The sequence below is a fragment of the Nomia melanderi genome, unplaced genomic scaffold (assembly GCF_051020985.1).
Source record: "Nomia melanderi isolate GNS246 unplaced genomic scaffold, iyNomMela1 scaffold0242, whole genome shotgun sequence".
Lineage (NCBI taxonomy): Eukaryota > Metazoa > Arthropoda > Insecta > Hymenoptera > Halictidae > Nomia > Nomia melanderi.
The window spans coordinates 37501-45000 of NW_027475357.1; the positions used below are offsets into that span (position 1 = coordinate 37501).

The 7500-nt window shown below is 49.9% G+C and overlaps 1 non-coding gene across 1 annotated transcript; it reads left to right on the forward strand.

Moving 5' to 3' along the window:
* Nucleotides 1–6192: 6192 nt before the first annotated feature.
* On the forward strand, nucleotides 6193–6347 carry LOC143175893 (5.8S ribosomal RNA). Its single transcript, XR_013000540.1, has one exon. It is a non-coding gene; the product is annotated as a 5.8S ribosomal RNA (ribosomal RNA).
* Nucleotides 6348–7500: the final 1153 nt, after the last annotated feature.

The following is a 7500-nucleotide window of genomic DNA, read 5'->3' on the forward strand; positions in this document are numbered from 1 at the left end:
AAAACGCGCGAAGGCTTACTATGAGAGAAGAAATAGTATATGCCGGTGGTTCGCGTGTGTAGGCTCTATACGAAATTGCGATTCAAGAGAGTAGGAAAAGACGCGATGAACCACGATTTCCGTGCGTCTTACGTCTCTCGACGATGGGACGATCCACGCGAAGAGTTGTTACGTGCTCGCGCGAGGTGCGATAGCGTCGATTCGCTTTTCTGTACGGGGAGAAATAGAACGATGAGCTGACTTATCGGGTCTTCGTTGGAATTACCGTCGCTGGCATTGTAAACTCCAGATGACCTTGTGATTCCTTCGTCGGGCACTGGTAAAGGGTGGCGATGATTCGTTCTATAATAGAAATACCCGTCGTAGCGTTTCGGCCTAGTCACCCGCCACGAAACACTCTCTCGTCGTGGAATCCCCGCGTCGGAGAGTAAAACGCCGAAGGCTTACTTATGAAACTTACGTCTCTCGACGATGGGACGATCCACGCGAAGAGTTGTTACGTGCACGCGTATGGTGCGATTGCGTCGATTCGCTTTTCTGTACGGGGAGCAATAGAACGTTGAGTTGACTTATCGGGTCTTCGTTGGAATTACCGTCGCTGGCATTGTAAACTCCAGATGACCTTGTGATTCCTTCGTCGGGCACTGGTAAAGGGTGGCGATGATGCGTTCTATAATAGAAATACCCGTCGTAGCGTTTCTTCCGAGTCAACCCGCTCACGAAACACTCTCTCGTCGTGGAATCCCCGCGTCGGAGAGTAAAACGCGAATTCATAGTATGGAAACTTACGTCTCTCGACGATGGGACGATCCACGCGAAGAGTTGTTACGTGCACGCGTATGGTGCGATTGCGTCGATTCGCTTTTCTGTACGGGGAGTAATAGAACGTTGAGTTGACTTATCGGGTCTTCGTTGGAATTACCGTCGCTGGCATTGTAAACTCCAGATGACCTTGTGATTCCTTCGTCGGGCACTGGTAAAGGGTGGCGATGATGCGTTCTATAATAGAAATACCCGTCGTAGCGTTTCTTCCGAGTCAACCCGCTCACGAAACTCTCTCTCGTCGTGGAATCCCCGCGTCGGAGAGTAAAACGCGAATTCATACTATGAAAACTTACGTCTCTCGACGATGGGACGATCCACGCGAAGAGTTGTTTACGTGCACGCGTATGGTGCGATTGCGTCGATTCGCTTTTCTGTACGGGGAGAAATAGAACGTTGAGTTGACTTATCGGGTCTTCGTTGGAATTACCGTCGCTGGCATTGTAAACTCCAGATGACCTTGTGATTCCTTCGTCGGGCACTGGTAAAGGGTGGCGATGATGCGTTCTATAATAGAAATACCCGTCGTAGCGTTTCTTCGGAGTCAACCCGCTCACGAAACTCTCTCTCGTCGTGGAATCCCCGCGTCGGAGAGTAAAACGCGAATTCATACTATGAAAACTTACGTCTCTCGACGATGGGACGATCCACGCGAAGAGTTGTTTACGTGTACGCGTATGGTGCGATTGCGTCGATTCGCTTTTCTGTACGGGGAGAAATAGAACGTTGAGTTGACTTATCGGGTCTTCGTTGGAATTACCGTCGCTGGCATTGTAAACTCCAGATGACCTTGTGATTCCTTCGTCGGGCACTGGTAAAGGGTGGCGATGATGCGTTCTATAATAGAAATACCCGTCGTAGCGTTTCTTCCGAGTCAACCCGCTCACGAAACTCTCTCTCTCGTCGTGGAATCCCCGCGTCGGAGAGTAAAACGCCGAAGGCTTACTATGAAACTTACGTCTCTCGACGATGGGACGATCCACGCGAAGAGTTGTTACGTGCACGCGTATGGTGCGATTGCGTCGATTCGCTTTTCTGTACGGGGAGTAATAGAACGTTGAGTTGACTTATCGGGTCTTCGTTGGAATTACCGTCGCTGGCATTGTAAACTCCAGATGACCTTGTGATTCCTTCGTCGGGCACTGGTAAAGGGTGGCGATGATGCGTTCTATAATAGAAATACCCGTCGTAGCGTTTCTTCCGAGTCAACCCGCTCACGAAACTCTCTCTCGTCGTGGAATCCCCGCGTCGGAGAGTAAAACGCGAATTCATACTATGAAAACTTACGTCTCTCGACGATGGGACGATCCACGCGAAGAGTTGTTTACGTGCACGCGTATGGTGCGATTGCGTCGATTCGCTTTTCTGTACGGGGAGAAATAGAACGTTGAGTTGACTTATCGGGTCTTCGTTGGAATTACCGTCGCTGGCATTGTAAACTCCAGATGACCTTGTGATTCCTTCGTCGGGCACTGGTAAAGGGTGGCGATGATGCGTTCTATAATAGAAATACCCGTCGTAGCGTTTCTTCCGAGTCAACCCGCTCACGAAACTCTCTCTCGTCGTGGAATCCCCGCGTCGGAGAGTAAAACGCGAATTCATACTATGAAAACTTACGTCTCTCGACGATGGGACGATCCACGCGAAGAGTTGTTTACGTGCACGCGTATGGTGCGATTGCGTCGATTCGCTTTTCTGTACGGGGAGAAATAGAACGTTGAGTTGACTTATCGGGTCTTCGTTGGAATTACCGTCGCTGGCATTGTAAACTCCAGATGACCTTGTGATTCCTTCGTCGGGCACTGGTAAAGGGTGGCGATGATGCGTTCTATAATAGAAATACCCGTCGTAGCGTTTCTTCCGAGTCAACCCGCTCACGAAACTCTCTCTCGTCGTGGAATCCCCGCGTCGGAGGGTAAAACGCGATATATAATAGTATATGCCAGTGGTTCGCGCGCGTCGTCTCTGAGATACGCGGTCGACAGAGTTCCGAAAACACGTGATGTGCCACGATTTCCGTGCGTCTTACATCTTTCGACGATGGGACGATCCACGCGAAGAGAACGTTCGTGCTTGCGTGAGGTGCAACAGCGTCGATTCGCTTTTCTGTACGGGGAGAAATAGAACGTTGAGTTGACTTATCGGGTCTTCGTTGGAATTACCGTCGCTGGCATTGTAAACTCCAGATGACCTTGTGATTCCTTCGTCGGGCACTGGTAAAGGGTGGCGATGATTCGTTCTATAATAGTAATACCCGTCGTAGCGTTTCGACCGATGTCACCCGCCACGAATGTCTCTCTCGACGTGGAAACCCCGCGCCGAAGAGTAAACGCGAAGGCTTACCATACGAAAGAAAACGGTATTATACGCCTGTGGTATGTGCGTCTCGGCTCTGTGATACGCGATCGGCAGAGTTACAAAAAAACGTTGATGGGCCACGATTTCCGTGCGTCTTACATCTTTCGACGATGGGACGATCCACGCGAAGAGTAGTTACGTGCTCGCGCGAGGTGCGATAGCGTCGATTCGCTTTTCTGTACGGGGAGAAATAGAACGATGAGTTGACTTATCGGGTCTTCGTTGGAATTACCGTCGCTGGCATTGTAAACTCCAGATGACCTTGTGATTCCTTCGTCGGGCACTGGTAAAGGGTGGCGATGATTCGTTCTATAATAGAAATACCCGTCGTAGCGATTCGGCCGAGACACCCGCCACGAAACTCTCTCTCGTCGTGGAATCCCCATGTCGGAGAGTAAAACGCGAAGGCTAACTATATAAGAAACATATAGTATTATTTATGCCTGTGGTTCTCCGTTTGTCCTACTCTCAGATACGCGACTCGGAGAGTTACGAATAATCGTGATGGACCACGATTTCTGTACGTCTTACATCTTTCGACGATGGGACGATCCACGCGAAGAGATCATTCCTGCTTGCGTGAGGTGCGATAGCGCCGATTCGCTTTTCTGTACGGGGAGAAATAGAACGATGAGTTGACTTATCGGGTCTTCGTTGGAATTACCGTCGCTGGCATTGTAAACTCCAGATGACCTTGTGATTCCTTCGTCGGGCACTGGTAAAGGGTGGCGATGATTCGTTCTATAATAGAAATACCCGTCGTAGCGATTCGGCCGTGTCACCCGCCACGAAAATCTCTCTCGTCGTGGAATCCCCGCGTCGTAGAGTAAACGCGAAGGCTTGCTATAGAAGACTATAGTTTATACGCCTGTGGTTCACCGGTTGCCTGCTCTCCGGGGTACGCGATCGCGCAGGAGTTACGGAAGAACTTGATGGGCCACGATCTCCAAGCGGCTATATCTTTCGACGATGGGACGATTCACGCGAAGAGAACGTTCGTGCATGCGTGAGGTGCGATAGCGTTGATTCGCTTGTCTGTACGGGGAGAAATAGAACGATGAGTTGACTTATCGGGTCTTCGTTGGAATTACCGTCGCTGGCATTGTAAACTCCAGATGACCTTGTGATTCCTTCGTCGGGCACTGGTAAAGGGTGGCGATGATTCGTTCTATAATAGAAATACCCGTCGTAGCGTTTCGACCGATGTCACCCGCCACGAAATTCTCTCTCGTCGTGGAATCCCCGCGTCGGAGAGTAACCGCCGAAGGCTTGCTATAGAAGACTATAGTTTATACGCCTGTGGTTCACCGGTTGCCGGCTCTCCGGGGCACGCGATCGCGCGAAGGTTACGGAGGGACGTGAAGCGCCCGAGCAATGAAACGTCCGCAGGAGGAAACGAGCAACCGCCGAACATTGTTTCGCGACGTTTCCATAATGTATTGTCGTTTCGCTCGCATCCCGCTTCTTTCCCCTAGTTTCCTCGACGCGTAGTTTCGCAGCCTTAGTGGACGAATCATTCTCGATTCGAGGAAAGATATGCAGTGGGGCGTGCAATGAGCCCGCCAGAGACCACGATCTCCAATGCGTCTTTACATCTTTCGACGATGGGATGATCCACGCGAAGAGAACGTTCGTGCTTGCGCGAGGTGCGTTAGCGTCGATTCGCTTTTCTGTACGGGGAGAAATAGAACGATGAGTTGACTTATCGGGTCTTCGTTGGAATTACCGTCGCTGGCATTGTAAACTCCAGATGACCTTGTGATTCCTTCGTCGGGCACTGGTAAAGGGTGGCGATGATTCGTTCTATAATAGAAATACCCGTCGTAGCGATTCGGCCGAGTCACCCGCCACGAAACTGTCTCTCTTTCGTCGTGGAAACCCCGCGTCGGAGAGTAAAACGCGCGAAGGCTGTGACTGTAACATATATATATACAGTATACAATGCCTGTGGTTTTTGCGCGTGTCGGCTCTTCGGTATACGCGATCGGCCAGAGTTACGGAGGGACGGTGAAGCGCACGAGAAATTGAAACGGCCGCACGATTGGAACCGAGCAACCGTCGAACATTGTTTCGCGACGTTTCCATAATGCGTTTTCGTTTCGCTCGCATACCGCTTCTTTTCCCCTAGTCTCTGAGACGCGTTTTCGAGCCGTTCTTCTACTATCGATTCTCGTAGAGAGAAGGGACCGGGTAGTCTGGAAGTGGAACCCGCATCTTGCGTGTACCGTACACGGAATTGAGAGGACCGGCCGTGAAGCTCGTTTTAAAGCCGTGCGTCTGACACCCAACTCTTGCGCGCCAATTTCGCGGCAAGAGATAATATGGGACGAATGACCGGCAAAGAGCCAGCTGTGAAGTCTGTTTTTTTAATCGAATCCGTGGACGTGTGTATGCCGTAGCGTCGCTCGTCGTGTTCGTTCATGGTCGTTCCGAGAGAAAGAACGAAAGCGGTAACGAAGGGACCGGCCGTGAAGCTCGTTTTAAAGCCGCGCGTCTGACACCCAACTCTTGCGCGCCAATTTCGCGGCAAGAGATAACATGGGACGAATGACCGGCAAAGAGCCAGCTGTGAAGTCTTTTTTCATTATTTGCTTTCAATCGATCGATCGGTACGATTCGTGCAACGTTTCGCGCGATGCGACGCGAAAACATGCGCGCAACAATAGATGCGTCTGATCGGAAGAACGCGAGGGTCGACTGCACGCGATGGATTCAGTATCGGGTAGGATACAAAATATATCCCCGTCGTTTCCACGCGTGCGAGTCTTCTGCGTCTTTCGCGGGTTTTTGAATGCACTATACGCCCGGAACGTCGAGAAATATATACATATTACTTGAACGTTTTTCGTCTCGAAAGGCTTCGGTGTCGTCTCCAAGGCGACGCCTGAATCTCCTTCGCGCGCTGGTCGGAGATTCAGGTATCAACTTTTATCTTCTCTTTGAAAGAAGAGAGATATTAGGTCGAACAAATGAGAATAAAATTATATATGTGAAATATAAAATTTATACGATTACCCTGAACGGTGGATCACTTGGCTCGTGGGTCGATGAAGAACGCAGCTAATTGCGCGTCAACGTGTGAACTGCAGGACACATGAACATCGACATTTCGAACGCACATTGCGGTCCACGGATACAATTCCTGGACCACGCCTGGCTGAGGGTCGTTTACGTACCATACACTGCTTGCGTAGCTCTGTCAAATCCCCGCCGTCGTTCACCTCTTCGGATCGAACGTTTTTTTACCGAAGGGCGCAAAGAACGTTTCTGAGTCGGGTTAAGAGAAGGATGCTACGTACGAGCGAACGATGGGTGTCTCGTCGGCGTTTGTCGCGGACACGCGAAAATTCTGTGAATTTCACGGACAGTGTACGTTCTAGTTGTTGCAAAACGATCGGAATCGTTTGTATGGACTCGCGTGAGTGTTCGCGGCGTCGTGCGTCGTTCAATTACGACCGCCCGCGGATACCGCTCCACTGCGATATGGATCTGAGCGACAACTTTTTCGGCTGTTCGTGAGATGAACGGTTTCGTGTGTTTAGAAAAATTTTTTTTCCCGCGCTCCCGACGTCACCTGAAATGATGCGTCAGAGGTGAAAGAAAATATTAAGAAGTCGAGAGAGAGAGAGACTACACACGTTTTATTCATATTTTGTATACCGTGCGTGAGACGGATGTGCACGACACGTCGTATGTCGGTATATTACCGACTGGCCCCAGGGAGATTGTTTTCTTCCTCTCTTACGAATGAGATGTACGTTTCGGAGGATCGTCGTTACCGAAACACACGGCAAAACGAGACTTCTCGCAGCAGAACCTTTATACACAATACACATCGACTCTTTTTACCCCGAGAGAGAGAGAAAAGGTGTATTTCTTTTTTTTATTTTTCGAATTCGACGCACGAACGCTTTGACGACTGGAGAGAAAAACACGGTGTGTGTTAAAATCGTGCGGGACGAGCATGCGTATTCGTAACGGGTCGAATAGTTCTTATTCCCCGTCGTCGCGTGTCCTCGCTGGACCACCACCGTGCGCTTCCGCCACGTTCAGTTGAATTTCGAAATATATATATATAAAAAGAATCACCATATACTCTCTTTCGGGAGGTGTATTTTTATCGGTTTCTGCTATAGAGAAGAGACGGAGATCGTGTTGTGAGGTGTAACGTTTCTGTATCCCCGTTTCGGAGGATCGTCGTTATCGGCGGAACACACGTCAAAACGAGACTTCTCGCAGAACCTTTATACACAATACACATCGACTCTTTTACCCCGAGAGAGAGAAAAGGTGTTTTTCTTTTTTTTTTATTTTTCGAAT